This window comes from Somniosus microcephalus, chromosome 14 (assembly GCF_052327205.1).
Source record: "Somniosus microcephalus isolate GS21.2 chromosome 14, FLI_Smic_1.0, whole genome shotgun sequence".
Lineage (NCBI taxonomy): Eukaryota > Metazoa > Chordata > Chondrichthyes > Squaliformes > Somniosidae > Somniosus > Somniosus microcephalus.
Window position 1 is genome coordinate 97473584 of NC_141000.1, and position 19284 is coordinate 97492867.

The 19284-nt window shown below is 51.3% G+C and overlaps 1 long non-coding RNA gene across 1 annotated transcript in view; it reads left to right on the forward strand.

Annotated features, from left to right (window-relative positions):
• The window catches only part of LOC147107745 (uncharacterized), a 37533-nt gene that overhangs the window by 1070 nt on the left and 17179 nt on the right, over positions 1–19284 (forward strand). The window lies entirely within an intron of this gene.

The following is a 19284-nucleotide window of genomic DNA, read 5'->3' on the forward strand; positions in this document are numbered from 1 at the left end:
CAAGTTTGGAGAGTTCTGGTGCACCAACAGATCATCTGGGCACTTTAAAATGTGACTAGTTATACCCAACTTAAACTGATGTAAAATAGTCCCTGTGGTGTGTCTCGCATCGCTTGGCTTTAGTGTGCTTGGGAGCCAGCCTTAGCCCAGTGGATAGCACTCTCACCTTCTGAGTTTGAAGGTTGTGTTTCCAAGTCCCACCCCAGAGACCTGAGCACATAATCTAGGCTGACACTCCACTGCAATGCTGAGGGAGTGCTGCACTGTCGGAGGAGCCGTCTTTTGGGTGAGACATTAAACCGAGGCCCCGTCTGCTCTCTCAGGTGGACGTAAAATATCCCATGGCACTATTCCGAAGAAGAGCAGGGGAGTTATCCCCGATGTTCTGGCCAATATTTATCCCTCAATCAATGCCCAAAAACAACTGATCAGGTTGCTGTTTTTGTGAAAATTGGCTGCCATATTTCCCTACATTACAAAAGTGACTACACTTTCAAAATAAGAGTACTTCATTGGCTGTAAGGTGCAGTGGGACTTCCTTGCTTGCTTCCTTCCTTCCTTCCTTCCTCCCTGCCTCCCTCCTTCCCTTGAAAAAATAGGAGCAGGAGTAGGCCATTCGGCCCTTCGAGCCTGCTCCGCCATTCAGTATGATCATGGCTGATCCTCTATCTCAATACCATATTCCTTCTCACTCCCCATACCCCTTGATGCCTTTTGTGTCTAGAAATCTATCTATCTCCTTCTTAAATATATTCAGTGACTTGGCCTCCACAGACTTCTGTGGTAGAGAATTCCACAGGTTCACCATCCTCTAAGTGAAGACATTTCTCCTCATCTCAGTCCTAAATGTCCTACCCCATATCCTGAGACATTGACCCCTCGTTCTAGATCCCCCAGCCAGGGGAAACATCCTCCCTGCATCCAGTCTGTCTAGCCCTGTCAGAATTTTATACGTTTCAATGAGATCCCCTCTCATTCTTCTAAACTCTAGTGAATACAGGCCTAGTCAACCCAATCTCTCCTCATATGACAGTCCTGCCATCCCGGGAATCAGTCTGGTGAACCTTCGCTGCACTCCCTCTATGGCAAGTATATCCTTTCTTAGGTAAGGAGACCAAAACTGCACACAGTACTCCAGGTGTGGTCTCACCAAGGCCCTGTACAACTGTAGTAAGACATCCTTGCTCCTGTACTCAAATCCTCTTGCAATGAAGGCCAACATACCATTTGCCTTCCTAACTGCTTGCTGCACCTGCATGTTTGCTTTCAGTGACTGGTGTACAAGGACGTCCAGGTCCCTTTGTACATTAACATTTCCCAATCTATCACCATTTAAATAATACTCCGCCTTTCTGTTTTTCCTACCGAAGTGGATAACTTCACATGTATCCACGTTATACTGCATCTGCCATGTATTTGCCCACTCACTCAACTTGTCTAAATCGCCTTGAAGCCTCTTTGCACCCTCCTCACAACTTACAATCCCACCTAGTTTCATGTCATCAGCAAACTTGGAACTATTATATTTGGTTCCCTCATCCAAATCATTGATATATATTGTGAATAGCTGGGGCCGATCCTTGCGGTACCCCACTAGTCACCGCCTGCCACCCCGAATAAGACCCATTTATTCCTGCTCTCTGTTAACCAATTTTCAATCCATGCCAGTATATTACCCCCAATCCCATGTGCTTTAATTATGCACACTAACCTCTTATGTGGGACTTTATCAAAGTTCTTCTGAAAATCCAATTACACCACATCCACTGGTTCTCCCTTATCCATTCTACCAGTTACATCCTCAAAAAACTCCAGTAGGTTTGTCAAACACGATTTCCCTTTCATAAATCCATGTTGACTTTGTCTAACCCCATTGATATTTTCTAACGTTATCACATTGCCCTGTTATCACAACCTTTATAATAGACTCTAGCATTTCCCTATTACTGATGTTAGGCTAACCAGTCTGTTCCTTCCTTCCTTCCTTTTCTCCACTTTCTCCCTTTTCCCTTTCTCCTTTTTCCTCTTTCTCCCTTTTCCCCTTCCTCTCTCCCTTTTCCTCTTTCTCCCTATCCCCTTCCTCTCTCCCTTTTCCTCTTTCTCTCTCCCGATTCCCCTTCCTCTCTCCCTTTTCCCTTTCTCCCTTTTCCTCTTTTTCCCTTTTCCCCTTCCTCTCTCCTATTCCCCTTCCTCACTCCCTTTTCCCCTTTCTCCCTTTTCCTCCTTCTCCCTATTCCCCTTCCTCTCTCCCTATTCCCCTTCCTCTCCCCTTTTCCCATTCGTCTCTCCCTTTTCCCCCATCTCCCTTTCCCCTTTCTCCTTTCTCCATTTGTCCCCCATTCTCCCTTTCCCCTTTCTCCCTTTTCCCCTTCCCATTTCTCCCTTTTTCCCCTTCCCCTTTTCTCCTCTTTCTCACTTTACCTCTTTCTCCCTTTTCCCCTTTCTCCCTTACTCTCTCCCTTTTCCCCTTTCTCCCTTTTTTTATTTGTTCATGGGATGTGGGCATTGCTGGCAAGGCCAGCATTTATTGCCCATCCCTAGTTGCCCTTGAGAAGGTGGCGGTGAGCTGCCTCTTGAACCGCTGCAGCCCGTGTGGTGAAGGTACTCCCACAGTGCTGTTAGGGAGGGAGTTCCAGGATTTTGACCCAGCGACAATGAAGGAACGGCGATATATTTCCAAGTCAGGATAGTGTGTGACTTGGAGGGGAACTTGGAGGTGGTGGTGTTCACATGTGCCTGCTGCCCTTGTCTTTCTAGGTGGTAGAGGTCGCGGGTTTGCGAGGTGCTGCCGAAGAAGCCTTGGTGAGTTGCTGCAGTGCATCTTGTAGATGGTACACACTGTAGCACAGTATGCTGGCGGTGAAGGGAGTGAATGTTTAAGGTGGTGGATGGGGTGCCCATCAAGTGGGCTGCTTTGTCTTGGATGGTGTCGAGCTTCTTGAATGTTGTTGGAGCTGCACTCATCCAGGCAAGTGGAGAGTATTCCATCACACTCTTTACTTGTGCCTTGTAGATGGTGGAAAGGTTTTGGGGAGTCAGGAGGTGAGACACTTGCTGCAGAATACCCAGCCGCTGACCTGCTCTTGTTGCTACAGTATTTATGTGGCTGGTCCAGTTAAGTTTCTGGTCAATGGTGACCCCCAGGATATTGATGGTGGGGGAATCGGCGAAAGAAGTCTGGAGCCGAGTGCTCCTGGCAGAACCTAAACTGCGCATCCGTGAGTAGGTTATTGGTGAGTAAGTGCTGCTTGATAGCACTGGCAACGACATTTTCCATCACTTTGCTGAATATTTTTGAGTAGACTGATGGGGAGATAATTGGCCGGATTAGATTTGTCCTGCTTTTTGTGGACAGGACATACCTGAGCAGTTTTCCACATTATCGGATAGATGCCAGTGTTATAGCTGTACTGGAACAGCTTGGCTAGAGGCGTGGCTAGTTCTGGAGCACAAGTCTTCAACACGACAGCCGGGATGTTGTCGGGGCCCACAGCCTTTGCTGTATTCAGTGCCGTTTCTTGGTATCATGTGGAGTGAATCGAATTGGCTGAAGACTGGCTTCTGTGGTGGTGGGGACCTCAGGAGGAGGCCAATATGGATCATCCACTTGGCACTTCTGGCTGAAGATGGTTGCAAACGCTTCAGCCTTGTCTTTTGCACTCACGTGCTGGGCTCCACCATAATTGATGATGGTGATATTCATGGAGCCTCCTCCTCCTGTTAGTTGTTTAATGGTCCACCACCATTCACGACTGAATGTGACAGGACTGCAGAGCTTTGATCTGATCCGTTGATTGTGGGATCGCTTAGCTCTGTTTATAGCATGCTGCTTCTGCTTTTTAGCATGCATGTAGTCCTAGTTGCAGCTTCCCCAGGTTGGCACCACATTTTTAGGTACGCCTGGCACTGCTCCTGGCATGCTCTCCTACACTCCTTATTGAACCAGGGTTGGTCCCCTGGCTTGATGGTAATGGTAGAGTGAGGGATATGCCAGGCCATGAAGTTACAGATTGTGGTGGAATACAATTCTGCTGCTGCTGCTGGCCCATAGCGCCTCATGGATGCCCAGTTTTGAGCTGCTAGATCTGTTCTGAACCTATCCCATTTAGCACGGTGGTAGTGCCACACAACACGATGGAGTGTGCCCTCAGTGTGAAGAGGGGACTTCGTCTCCACAATGACTGTGCAGTGGTCACTGCTACTAATGCTGTTGTGGCCAGATGCATCTGCGACAGGTAGATGTGTGAGGACAAGGTCTCCCCCTTTCTCCCTTTTCCTCTTCCCCTTTCTCCCTTCCTCTCTCCCTTTCCCCCTTATCCTTTCTCCCTTCCTTGCTTTCATCCTCTATCCCTTTCTCCCTTCCTACCCTTCCCCTTCCTCAAAAAGCAATGACATAAATGAGGAGCCAATGGTTTGTTAAGTACTGCTCTTTGTTTTTCTTCACATAATGCTATGGGATCTTTTGTGTCTACTTGAGAGATCAGACAGGAATTTGGTGTAACATCTAATTAAAATATGGTACCACCAACAGTGCCGCTCTCTCAGTACTGCACTGAAGTGGCAGCCTATACTATGTGCTCAAGTCTCTGGAGTGGGGCTTGAACCCATGATCTTCTAGCTCAGAGGCAAGACTGCTGCCACTGAGCCAAGGCTACACTCCCTTCATAATGCAATAACTGAATTATGCCCTCTGCTGGACCAGCTGCAGGCACAGCTCTTAAAGAAGGCCCTAAATAGGATCTGAGCCCACAGCCAAATTATTCCTGCCATCATGGAACTGCTTTGGCAATAAACTGAACTTTTCTCTATCTGTCATGTAGCTCTTTCTACCACTACTAAAGTTTCCATTTAGAAAACATTTTATTTCTTCATGGTGGCATTCTCTGATTTTGGCCCAATCATTCCATACACATCCTATGAGGGGGAAAGTTCCTTACAACAAAACCTGACAATTTTCCTACAGTTTCCCCGTAGTGCATGCTATTGTGTGTCTTTTCAATCCTAGTTCCTTTACAGTAGCTATCTGTTGCTATCCAGCAGGAACCTTAGGGAATTAAGATGGCAATTCCTTGCCTTTAGTTTTGGTCCTTTTGCCATTTAAGAACAATGTAGAGAGATTGAAACCACTCTGTGTGCCATGGCTGGAATGCCACCCAGGTTTCACAAAACATTTCTTAATGAGGCCAAGAATAGGTGCTGGCAATGATATACCTACCATGTGAGTCCTCCACTGCTTCCTTATGTGGTTGGCTGTGAGTAAAGGAACACTTGCAGGAGAAGGAAGGATGTGTGAAAGGTATTCTGAAACTTCCTACAAGTTGCTGCTAAATGGTTGATGGTGTGTCACACAGTGAGGGCATGACAGATGCAACCAGGAAACTTGCTTATTAAAGTGCATTGTTACAAGGTGCCACCACCTCCAGTAATCTTGGCTGCTCTGGAAAGGTCACTGAACTTCTTCCTGCATTGAGTAGGCTTACAGGTTTTTTTTGGAGGTTGCCTTCATTGCCAAAATGTCCACTGGGTCAGCAACATGCCCTTGAAACCAAAGATCTGTGTCCTCCTTTGCTAGATTCCAGACATTTACACTTCAACTGAAGAATCTTTAAATTAGTTAGCTTGGTGCCCAGAAGAAACACCTGTCAGACATTGCAGTGAGACAAAATGGTAAAGGCACAACATTTAGAACCTTTAGAACTGCTATAACCAGTTTAAATCAACAGCAGCACCTGCTTTTCCTCACTCCCAGAGGGGACTCCCTATAGAAGGTGCTAATAGCACTGGGAACCTACCATGAGTATTTAATGAAATCCAAGGAGAAAAATTGGACTGCCTTTTGGCGGTCAACACTTGTTTTGGAAATCCCTGTCAGCTTTTTTGCTGCTGTTCGATCCTGAAGCTAAATGTAATGTAGCCACAAGAATTATGAAGCAGGACATCTGTGATCTGGGTATGCAGTAGTGAACCACCAAATGCCTGATGGTTCTTAAGTCTGTTGCTATTGTCTGGTAGGAGTCTATGGTAAGAAGTTGCGTGGCTTTGTCACTTTTGTCACTATTGTCAGTCCAGTGCTGATGTTGCTCCTTGGTTGAAGTTCTAGTTTCAGGAGATGACACACATCATCATTAGCGAGATGCAGCCTTCTCAGAAATAGCTCCTTAATGAGGTTGAGGCCGTTTGTCACACCACCTTGGGTCATACAGTGTCCTCATGGTCCTCCTCCCATGGCTGGGTACCTCACTGATTGTCCATTAGCTGGTGCATCAATGCTGCTCTGTGGACTGAAGCAGTTAAGTTGCTCCTTTCAATGTCTGCTGCTCTGCTCTGTGGTGGATCTTTGGTAACTCTGTCTGTTACATCGATGCTACCTTTATAGCGGGCATCATAAACACAATGTGGGCTGGTAGGTAAGTATGGGCAAATTAGTGATTTGCGCTTTTGCCTTTAAGTGGCAATTAACTAGCCAAAAGAAAATGCCAAAGCAAGTTCCTTGCTTTAATGTGTGTGAAAATGATTTGGTCCTGCATGAAATTTTAGACAATGGGTTAAAATGAGTAAACCTTCTTTTAATGTTAATGAACAAAATGACTAAACATTGACACACACATAGCACATCCAGTATCTCTAACACACAGAGAAAGTCATCTGCTATGAGTTTTCAATTTGATTCAGGCTCATTCCTACAAGCTTAAGATGCAATAAAAACTATGGCCTAGAAATTCAGTTGCGTCCGCCAGCCGTTAGCGCCATAAGAGGGGTAGATTTCCAGCGCTAGGCACTTAGCGCCCGGGCGCAGGCTGATCTGCGCCTACGCCCAACTTCAGTTGACATTTAGCGCCGGCGCAAAGTGTTTGCGCCCGCTCAGCTGCGCGCGCAGCTTATGACGTCATTTCGTCGTGCAACGCTGTTTGTGCGCCCCAAACCGGAAATTCAGTGGCGCCCGCCCAATGTGGGCGTGGCGCTGTTAAGAACTGTGAAGTGGAACGCAGCAGAGGCCCTGCGGGCCTCGGGGAGCGCTAATTAAAGGGCACTTAGACTGAACTATAAAGGCCAGCCATTTTGCTGCAATGACTTTAGTGCTTTGGATTTCTGCACAGAGACCAAGGAACAGACCTTCCTGATTTGGGACAACATAGGAGAGGTATTTTTGGCTTCTGGCCAGAGCTTGGAAATTTCACTCATTGTGATTTCATTGTTTGCAAGTTTATTATGGGGGCTGCATGGGGTTCCAACCCTCAGTTCCAGCATTATGTGCGAAGGGCTCGCAGACGCTGTGTGAGAGGGCCAGCCATGCCTAGACGCAGAGGGGCCATCAGGCGTCGGCAACGTAGGCCTTACCCACTCAGGGAATACCGGCAGCAGGTGTCCTATCTCACCATGACTGCCGCGCATTGTGTTAAGAGGCTGCGCTTCAGAAGGGAGGTGGTTGCAGAGATCTGCCAGCTGCTTCACAGAGATCTGCGTCCACAGCTGATGTGCAGGACATCTCTGTCGGTGGAAGTGAAGGTCACGGTGGCTCTGAACTTTTATGCAAGCGGCTCATTCCAAGCCGCTGCTGGGGACATAGCGAACATTTCCCAGTTCGCCGTGCATCGCTGCATCCGGAAGGTCACCGATGCCCTTTTCGCAAGGAGACACCAATTCATCTCCTTCCCCATGACCCTAGAGAGGCAGGAGCAGCGTGCAGTCGGATTTGCCAGGATCGCCGACTTCCCCATGGTGCAGGGCGCCATTGACTGCACGCATGTGGCTATGCGGGCACCTATCGATAATGCCGAGGATTACCGCAACCGGAAGGGCTACCATTCCCTCAATGTACAGCTGGTGTGTGACCACAGGCAGCGCATCCTAGCTGTCAATGCCCGCTTTCCAGGAAGCAGCCACGATGCATTTATCCTGTGCCAGACTACTGTGGCTGACATGTTCGAGGCACAGCCTCCACCAAGGGGATGGCTTATTGGGGACAAGGGCTACCCTTTGTGTACATGGCTCATGACCCCGCTCCGCGCGCCCAGGACCCCTGCGGAGGAGGCATACAACGAAAGCCATCAAGCCACAAGGAACATCATAGAGCAAACGATTGGCGTCCTCAAGCAACGGTTCCGCTGCCTGGATCGATCCGGCGGATCTCTACAGTATTCGCCGGATAGAGTCTCCCAGTTCGTCGTCGTTTGCTGCATGCTGCACAACCTGGCTATCCGCAGGACTCAGGCACTGCCACCTCACGTTGGACCACCACCTCAGGAGGACGAGCAGGAGGACCATGAGGAGGAGGAGGAGTACCAGCCCAGGAGGGAGCCACAAGGTCCAAGGGCCGTCCGCCGGCGGCTTATTGAACGACACTTCTAGGCCCCCTGTCAGGGAATGGCTTGTGGCAATGAACGCACCTGAATGCAGCCGCTCCGCAAGCCCTCAGCCGGTTAACGCAACAACCACTTGAAACATGACACCTGGACAAGCTGAATAAATAAAAAGCTTTATTTAACAAACTCAGGGCCCTTCCCACATGAAACAGAAAAACAGACAACACCCCCAAAAAACAGTCAAAAACATATCTCACTCCCACAACCTGGGGAGGAATAACAAAACTTGTCCATCCAATTGGCCTTCATCCTCGGCCTTACCAAGACAAACCCCCCCATACAGAACACAAACACCCCCATATAAAAAAACAGTTGCCTTCATCTTCGGCGTTAGCAAAATAAGCCCCCCCCCATACAGAACACAAACACCCCCATATAAAAAAACAGTTGGCAACACACTCTACTTGGTGTGCCGACAGGGCGAGGCCTTGTGCAGGCTTCTCCGGCCGCTGCCCGACCTGTTGCTCCGCCTCAACCTGGGCCCTGTGGGTGTTGCAAGGCTGGGGGAAAGCTCCTGAGGGGCACAATGCGTGACGGCAGATGCCCTTGGGGGTCGGCCTAGACGAGGTCCGGCCCTGGAGGGGCCGGCTGCTGACTGCTGCAGCTGTGGCTGGGCAGCATCAGTCTCTCCAGCAGCTCGTCGCAGCTTGGCTGGGGGAGTGGCAGTGGCGGCTGCATCAATGGGGGCAAGCTGGCTGATGCCAGGCGCTCGCTGGTCGCCAGAGACACTGGCACTCGGCCGGCCTGGCACTGCAGCAAGCGCAGCAATCTGGTGAAGGTCAGACCGCTGTGCTGCAGCAGGGCAGCGGGTGCCCTGGCGATGCTTCCGTGACACAGCGAGTGTGGCAGAAGTGAGTGCCCGAACTGCCCTGGTCTGTGCCCGCATCAGATCAGCCAGTGTCTGCATGGCACCACTCATGAACTCTCGACTCGCGTCCTGTGCTGCCGCGAGTTGGTCGACACCCCTGGCCTGTGAGTCCCCGAAATCGGCCACACTATGAGCCAGGGACTCAATGGCCTGAGGCAGCTGTCCCACAACCCCCATGAACTCGTTGTGGCGCCGCTCCGAGGCCGCGGACATTTCATCAAGGAGGCGCACCTCCTGGGCGAGGACCGTCTCCGGACTGGAGGCCGGACTCTCCCTCTGGGGAGAAGGCCGCCGAGCTGCCCGACCCTTCCCGCGTGCCTGGACGCCACTGGGCCCAGGAGCTACACCCCCCTGCAACACTTCCCCCTGGCTCTCCTCCAGGCAAGACGTGTCCCCTCCATTGCCATCCCCTGGCGCGGATGAGGGTTCCCCCGATGTGCCGCCTTCCTCTTGGTCCTCGTCGTCCTCCTCTTCCGAGGGACTGGCACTCTCAGCTTCAGGGACCTCCTCCTCACCAGCTGAAAGCAGGAAGGCACAAGAGTAGCTTTAGAGTGAGGACAGGGCGTCAGCGAGGGAGGCATGATTGGTGGCATTATGCGCATTGGTCGGACAGTGGCAAAGGATGTAGATCTGAAGCGCAAGGGGAACGAGAGAGGTGCAAACAGTCATGTCCTTACCATTGGGGCCCAGCACAGGGTCGGCATCTCCAATAGCAACGGGGCCAACCACCCGGGCACGCATGAGTCGAGCCACGCGCTCCTCCAGGTCACTGAGCTCCTGGAACTGGGCACGGCCTCCCCCAGTGACAGTCCGGCTCCTCAGATTCTGCGCCAGCTTGGCCTGCAAGAGAAAGGATGGCCTCTAAGTACAGTGTGGTGCCCTGTTGTTGTGTGCACTGCCTCCCATGGTCGAATAGCTTGGCCAGTGTGGTGCCCTGTTGTTGTGTGCACTGCCTCCCATGGTCGAATAGCTTGGCCAGTGTGGTGCCCTGTTGTTGTGTGCACTGCCTCCCATGGTCGAATAGCTTGGCCAGTGTGTGAAGTGCAGAAAGTGCTATTGATGATCATGCCAGTGCCATAGCTGCGGGAGGAGGGCTGGCCATTAGGCCTTTGAGGTCCCTTTGCCCATAATGTGAGGTGCACATGCAAGGGTGAGGAGGACACTGGAAAGGGTACTCACCCTGACCAACCGAGTGAGGTCGTTGTACTTCTTGCGGCATTGGTCACCAGTCCTGGGGACATCGCTGTTGGCTGACACCCTCAGGGCGATTTCCCTCCAGGCTCTCCTGTACTGCCTCCTGGGAGCCTTCTTGCCACTGTCCGGGCACAAGATCTCTCTGTTCTTTTCCAACCCCCTAAGCAGCACCCTCAAAGCATGCTCTGAGAAGCGCTGTGCTCGTTCACGGGCCTTCTGCATGGCTTCAGGCGCTATTTGGGTCCACCAGCAGTGTTCAGGCCTAGCTGCAGGGCTCCACTATCCAGGGCGTGGCAGCAGACAAAGTCGACCCTTCCCCCTTTAAGAGCTGGCCGGCGTCAGGGTGTCTGCTGTCAATCAAAACATGACCGCACCTGCGCTGCGCCCGGCCTCGGCGTTATCAGTCCGCACCGCCGGCTTAGCGCCTAAAGATAGGAGTGCAATGCCAGTTTCAGTGCTCACCCAAACTCCTTGGCCAAAGCTACTGAATTTCAGCGAAGTGGCCTCCACTTTCCGGCGGGCGCTAACTTTACCGCCCGCCCGACTTTACCGCCCCAAAAGTGGCTGGACTGAATTTCTAGGCCTATGGCCTAGAAATTTGATGGCGACATGCCCGTTGTTCAGGCGCAAAGCGGGTGCCTAAGTATCCAATGTGTTGGGTAGGACGCATGTTCTTATTATGCACCGGAAGTGGGCCGCTCGCCATATTGGTAAAGGCAGAAAAAGAGGTGTTCAGGATCTACAGTTGAAACAGGCATTAGGTCCTTTGTATATGAAATAAGGGTATTCAATGTCTGTTTGAGGCCCCCTTTGTAAAACTGGGCTGCCCTGAACGCAGCCATTGCATGTTGCATTAAAAAAAAAATGGATTTTTAAAAATTTATTCATTCACGGATGTGGGCATCACTGGCAAGGCCAGCATTTATTGGCCATCCCTAATTGCCCTTGAGCCACCTACTTGAACTGCTGCACTCCATCGTAGCAGCTTCTTTTTTGATACAACGGAGTGGTTTGCTAATGACCATTTCAGAGGGGAGTTAAGAGTCAACCACATTGCTGTGGGTCTGGAGTCACATAGAGGCCAGACCAGGTAAGGACAGCAGATTTCCTTCCCTAAACGACATTAGTGAACCAGTTGAGGTTTTACAACAATCTGGTAGTTTCATGGTCGGCATTACTGGAATTTTTATTGCAGATTTATTTAATTAACTGAATTTAAATTCCCTAACTACCATGGTGGGATTTGAACTCACGTTTGACTGGATTATTAGTCCAGGACTCGGGATTACTAGTCTAGTAACATAACCACTATGCTTCTGCACCCATGGATATGGCTTCACCAGCGGTCCTTAAAGGGACTGCTGAAGGCCATTTCCAGAGAGGTAAGTTTTTAAACAAGACTTAGCTGAATGTGGTTCTGGAGGTGCAGGCGTGCGCCACCTGGCTCCAGCTGAAGACCGCTGGCCCCTGTTCGGCAACTTCCTGTTAGCCCCCTCCCTGTCCCAGTCAGTGCCCCCTCCCTCAATCGCTGTCGCTTCCCTCTCCTGATCGCTGCCTCTCCCCCTCCTGATCGCTGCCCCCTCCCTCTCCCGATCGCTGCCCCCTCCCTCTCCCGATCGCTGCCACCTCTGTCTCCTGATCGCTGCCACCTCTCTCTCCCGATCACTGCCCCCCTCACACTCGCTGCCCCCTCCCGATCGCTGCCCCCTCCCTGTCCCAATCGCTGCCCCCCCACACTCGCTGCCCCCCCCACACTCGCTGCCCCCCTCACTCGCTGCCCCTCCCTCACCCAATCGCTGTCCCCTCCCTCACCCACTCGCTGCCCGCTCCCTCACCCACTCGCTGCCCCCTCCTTCACCCAATCGCTGTCCCTTCCCTCACCCACTCGCTGCCCCTCCCTCTACCAATCACTGCCCCCTCCCTCTCCCGATCGCGCCCCCTCCCTCTCACACTTGCTGCCCCCTCCCTCTACCAATCACTGCCCCTCCCTCTCACACTTGCTGCCCCCTCCCTCACCCAATCGCTGCCTCTCCCTCTACCAATCGCTGCCCCCTCCCTCTACCAATCGCTGCCCCTCCCTCTACCAATCGCTGCCCCCCTCCCTCTACCAATCGCTGCCCCCCTCCCTCTACCAATCGCTGCCCCCTCCCTCTACCAATCGCGGCCCCCTCCCTCTACCAATCGCGGCCCACTCCCTCTACCAATCACTGCCCCTCCCTCTACCAATCGCTGCCCCCTCCCTCTACCAATCGCTGCCCCCTCCCTCTACCAATCGCGGCCCCCTCCCTCTACCAATCACTGCCCCTCCCTCTACCAATCACTGCCCCTCCCTCTACCAATCACTGCCCCTCCCTCTACCAATCGCTGCCCCTCCCTCTACCAATTGCTGCCCCTCCCTCTACCAATCGCTGCCCCTCCCTCTACCAATCGCTGCCCCTCCCTCACCCAATCACTGCCCCCTCCCTCTACCAATCGCTGCCCCCTCCCTCTCCCAATCGCTGTCCCCTCCCTCAGCCAATCGCTGCCCCTCCCTCACCCAATCGCTGCCCCCTCCCTCTACCAATCGCTGCCCCCTCCCTCTACCAATCGCTGCCCCCTCCCTCTCCCAATCGCTGTCCCCTCCCTCTACCAATCACTGCCCCCTCCCTCTACCAATCGCTGCCCCCTCCCTCTCCCGATCGCTGCCCCCTCCCTCTCAAACTTGCTGCCCCCTCCCTCACCCAATCACTGCCCCCTCCCTCTACCAATCGCTGCCCCCTCCCTCTCCCAATCGCTGTCCCCTCCCTTACCCAATCGCTGCCCCTCCCTCTACAAATCGCTGCCGCTCCCTCTACCAATCGCTGCCCCTCCCGCTACCAATCGCTGCCCCTCCCTCTACCAGTCGCTGCCCCTCCCTCTACCAATCGCTGCCCCCTCCCTCTACCAATCGTTGCCCCCTCCCTCTCCCAATCACTGCCCCTCCCTCTACCAATCGCTGCCCCCTCCCTCTACCAATTGGTGCCCCCTCCCTCTACCAATCACGGCCCCCTCCCTCTACCAATCACTGCCCCTCCCTCTACCAATCGCTGCCCCCTCCCTCTACCAATCGCTGCACCTCCCTCTACCAATCGCTGCCCCTCCCTCTACCAGTCGCTGCCCCTCCCTCTACCAATCGCTGCCCCTTCCCTCTACCAATCGTTGCCCCCTCCCTCTCCCAATCACTGCCCCTCCCTCTACCAATCGCAGACCCCTCCCTCTACCAATCACTGCCCCTCCCTCTACCAATCGCTGCCCCCTCCCTCTACCAATCGCTGCCCCTCCCTCACCCAATCACTGCCCCTTCCCTCTACCAATCGCTGTCCCCTCCCTCACCCAATCGCTGCCCCTCCCTCACCCAATCACTGCCCCCTCCCTCTACCAATCGCTGCCCCCTCCCTCACCCAATCGCTGCCCCCTCCCTCTACCAATCGCTGCCCCCTCCCTCTCCCAATCGCTGTCCCCTCCCTCTACCAATCACTGCCCCCTCCCTCTACCAATCGCTGCCCCCTCCCTCTCCCAATCGCTGTCCCCTCCCTTACCCAATCGCTGCCCCTCCCTCTACCAATCGCTGCCCCTCCCGCTACCAATCGCTGCCCCTCCCTCTACCAATCGCTGCCCCTCCCTCTACCAATCGTTGCCCCCTCCCTCTCCCAATCACTGCCCCTCCCTCTACCAATCGCTGCCCCCTCCCTCTACCAATCGCTGCCCCTTCCCTCTACCAATCGTTGCCCCCTCCCTCTCCCAATCACTGCCCCTCCCTCTACAAATCGCAGACCCCTCGCTCTACCAATCACTGCCCCTCCCTCTACCAATCGCTGCCCCCTCCCTCTACCAATCACTGCCCCCTCCCTCTACCAATTGCAGCCCCTCCCTCTACCAATCGCTGCCCCTCCCTCACCCAATCACTGCCCCCTCCCTCTACCAATCGCTGTCCCCTCCCTCACCCAATCGCTGCCCCTCCCTCACCCAATCACTGCCCCCTCCCTCTACCAATCGCTGTCCCCTCCCTCTCCCGATCGCTGTCCCCTCCCTCTCACACTTGCTGCCCCCTCCCTCACCCAATCACTGCCCCCTCCCTCTACCAATCACTGCCCCTCCCTCTACCAATCACTGCCCCTTGCTCTACGAATTGCTGCCCCTCCCTCTATCAATCACTGCCCCTCCCTCTACCAATCACTGCCCCTCCCTCCACCAATCGCTGCCCCGCCCTCTACCAATCGCTGCCCCTCCCTCTACCAATCACTGCCCCTCCCTCTACCAATCGCTGCCCCTCCCTCTACCAATCACTGCCCCTCCCTCTACCAATCACTGCCCCTCCCTCTACCAATCACTGCCCCCTCCCTCTACCAATCGCTGCCCCTCCCTCTACCAATCACTGCCCCTCCCTCTACCAATCACTGCCCCTCCCTCTACCAATCACTGCCCCCTCCCTCTACCAATCGCTGCCCCCTCCCTCTACCAATTGTTACCTCTTCCCTCTCCCGATGGCTGCCCCCCCTCCCTGTCCTGATTGCTTTCCCCCTCTCCCAGTCGGCTCCCTCCCACCCAATCAATTCCCCAGCTGAGGGTCGTTGTCATTACCCTGAAACTACAATCCTCTTCACCAGCTCTGCCTGGGGACATTTGCAGCTCACCTGTCTCATGCAAATGAGGCATAGGACCAATATCGGGGGCCCATCTCTCTAGTGTAGGGATCCATCCGGGAGGCTGGTAGAAACCAATTTCTAGGCCATGTTGCAACATTAATGTGCACTAAAATGTGCAAATAGAATTGATTAGGAACATAATGATACCATCATTATGATTCCGCTCCTCATTAATATCCATTATTACTAGCTGAAACAATACCTACCGTTTGAGTAATGTTTTGAAAGTCAAGGAAAAGATCCTTATACTCCTACACATGTCTGCTCTAAGCCTGATTATAAATAAGTGATTATCAGAGTAGTCTGAGGTTAACACTGAAAGGGAAATAAAAAGAAAGCACAAGAGAGGGAAAATGGATGCAAAGTGCTAAGTAGAAACAAATACGCTTAGTTTAAATTAAATCAAGGCTTCTTTTACATTCTTGCTTCAAGTTTTCCCTCCCAAATTAAATCCATTTTTTGAAGCCAAGTTCCTACTGAGTTTGACATGTTGTGTATTATTCTATCCAGCTTCATCTCCGCTACAGTTACTTGTGTGTGTGACAAGTTTAAAGTACAATTAATTATAATGGAAATGAGATTCCATGCAAAGCCTAAATAAAATCAAAGTAATAAATTATTATAGACATTGCGTGTGTACAATTCCAGATAGAACAGAATGGAACAGGTTAATAAACAACTTGTCATACTTTGAAACTGGGTCTGGAAATTTAAATTTCAAAATGCATCTTAACAAACTCATGATCTACCTAATCATGCCTTGGATTAAATTGTTGTAACAGTTTAATTGTGTCCACCCCATATTTACTGACGTTGAATTACATCAACTACTTTTCTACTCATTCTTTCATCTTTTCAGTATCCCCCTGTAGCTAGAGACTTGGGGGGAAAAATTGAGTCGCGCCCTTTTGGGGCACTAACTTTGCCGGGGTGCTACTTTTAGCGCCCCAAAAAAATTAGTACCCCCGCGGCCGAAATTCATCGGTAGCGCCCCAACAGGGAAGCGGGGCTACTGGAAACGCTCCGCCTCCCTCTTGGGGGGCTGCGAGGGAATATCGCAGCACTACATGCCGCGGTACTGCAGGCCTTCCTCGCCTTCTTAAAGGGGAGGGGCCTTGCACAGCTCGTCCCGGGGCCCAGCTGGGCCACCAGGGATCGGAGTGCCGGCAAAAGAGCCTGGCACTCAAGAGAAGTGCTGGGCTCACGGAGCGCAGCCGGCACTCCGCGGGGGGGCTTCAGAGGAGGCCGGGGACGGCAATGGGGGCAGGTGCTGGCATGCGGCCAGCAACAAAAATGGCCGCCCGGCACCTTGCCTTTAGTTAGCGCCGCCCTGGCCGCAGGTAGGCTCCCCTGACCCCGTCGGACATAGTGCCCAATGGTAAGTCAGGGGACGCTACCGAAGATTTCGGCCGGGGCGCGAGCGGCGATGTTGTCATCGCTGGAGGCGCAGCGCTGCAGGGCGCTAATGGTTACCGCTGCTGCTAACCTCCCGCTGAATTTCGCGGGAGGTATTGTCGGCGCCACGCCCGGGCGTTAGTTGCTTTGCGCCTAGGGTGCTAACAGCTGGCGCAAAGCAACCGAATTTTTAGGCCTTCGTTTTTGGATGGTACAGTGGTAATGCAAGTTGAAGCAGCACCCATTTAATGCTGTGGAGTGGAGGGTTGTAGGATGCACCTAACTATCCCCCTTTTATCAGTGGGCAAAAACTGGGCAATAGCGATTCAGCCGCCTGGTTTTCACCCCACCCATTTTAATTTCCATTGAATGGGCGGCCAAATTGCTATTGTCCATTTTACAACTCGCAATAAAAGTTAATACCCCCAATGAGTCCAGATCAAGTGCTGTGAGCAGGTAAAGCAGGGTTAGAGGGTGTGGGGTGGGGGTGAGGGGAGAAGAATGGGGGAGGGGAAGGAGAGGAGAGGAGCGGGAAGACGAAGGGTGAGAGGAAGTGAGGAGATGAGAAGAGAAGCGGGAGGGGAGGGGTATAGGGAGGCGAGAGGAGTAGAGGAGAAATGACTGGGGAGGGAGTAGGAACAGTACCTCAGCAGGGGGTACAAAAATCCCCATTGCTGAGGTACTTTCCATACTCTTCTCCTCCCCAAACTGAGATGCTTCTTCACCCACCCCCACTCAAGTACTTTTCCGTCACCTTTACCTCACTGAGATATTTTTCCTACAACCTCCCCACTGAGAGGGATGGGGGAAGTATACCTCAGTGAGAGTGGTGGAAGCCACCCCACTAGGTACAGCATTGGAAAAGTCCTTCAACGGGACAAACTACCTCAGAGGGGAAGGGAAATTGGAAAAGTACCTCAGCGATGCATGTCAAGGTATTTAAAGGAGAAAATAACTCAACGAGTAAGTAACATCAAAGATTGGAAATCAAACTCAAGTCTATATACTTAACTATAGAACTACTGAAAGATGCCATTTCATGTAGCACACAATGTACAGAATCAACCACACAATGGGCCAGTAATTCGGGTCCCAACGCGTGAGTAAGCACCGTGTACTCACGCGTGGGCCCGATGGAAGTGCCGGTTTTCAGCATGCACAGCGCATGCGCGGAAAACTGGCATTTCCTTTCCTCTGAACCAAGGGGTTCAGAGGTGGAATGCGTGCGTGCAGGAGTCTGCGCGTGTGCGCTGAAATTCCTTTTTTTTTACAGGGTTGCCCGTGCGATAAGGCCTCCAGTTTTTACGCAAGAAAAAAGCAGACGTAAGTACTTAGTTTTAAAAGGTAAGTGGTCTATTAATTAAAGTTAGAAAAATGTTTCCACAGGTTTATTATTTTTAAAGACTTTACAGTAAGGTAAGTGTATTTTTAGACCCGATTTTTAAAAAAATTATTTTTTTCAAAAATTTGAATAATTGTTTAAATTAGTTTTTTTACAGTTATTAATAGTTCATTTAATTAGTGGGATGTTTTTTTAACTTTTATTTGAAGTTTAAGTACTGTTTTGGGCGCCCGGAGTTTTCATGAGTTTGACAGTTCTTACTATCAAACTCATGAATGAACTTTTGCAACCTCCGATTGGTTGCCCAGTGCTCACGTGATCCCAGCCGGCTCATCGAACTAACTACGCCGCTGGATCACACAAGCACAGTGCGCCGGGACTTGAACCGGGCCACTGACAGGAAATCCACGCGGGGCCAGGCTTCAACTGTCGGCGCGCTATGTAAGTGTAGGTCGGGGGCTTGCACCCGCGGGAAGCCCCCGACACCAATTTCTGGGCCAATATTAATTGATCCTGCTCATGGAAATATTATGAAGAATCTCTCATTTGTTTGTTACAAAGCCATTGAGACCAAGTTGCACAACATCTTAGGTTTACATTTGTGTTTGTCAAATATCACACCATTTTTATTTCTAATTTATTATATGCTTAATGAAATGTTTCCAAATACATTCATGGTTAGAATTTAGATTGTTGCTTAAGGACTTCCTAGGGTTGTGTGATACTTACTATTTGAGTTTCTTGACTGGCGGACCATGTATGTCACAGGATTGGCTCAGTTTCAACAATTTTCTTACACATTAAGAAATAAAACTGAAGTCTGCCCTTTTCTAAAAATGTTAACAGGAAGAAAGAGGAAAAAAATTGTGATTTTAAAACCATTAGAATGCCTACCTTCATTTAAATAACTTGCTGTTACACATTTTGGCATGGCTTCTTTAGGATACTTTATTTCTGAGTTTTATTTCATAATTTCACGTTATACGATAATCGGACAGGACTGAATGCTTTTAGAACCATCAGAACTGTCGGGATTAATCAGACCTTACTTCAAGTCAATCAAGGTACTTCAATGAGGTCAATCAACTGTATATAGAGCACATCTTAATCTTGCAAGTCTGTTCCAGAAATGTGCTCTCCATTATTTAGCAACTGCCGTTCTTGTTTTCAATGTCCTTTTAAACTTGGATGTCAACCAAAATTGTGCATAAAGTTGAGGCAGAAGAATTTAAAATGAGAGTTGCAGTTACAGGTTTGTTTATTTAGTGTTTGTCCCCAAAGAAGTTACATATAACAAATAGGCAATTAAAATGCAGCTTTACAAACTTTTCATTTCCCTGAAAGGAACTTTCTGGGGCACATCTGGCTGCTGTCTAATGTCTAATGTTTGCTGGATTTTAAAATTCTCATCCTTGTTTTCAAATCCCTCCATGGCCTCGCCCCTCCCTTATCTCTGTA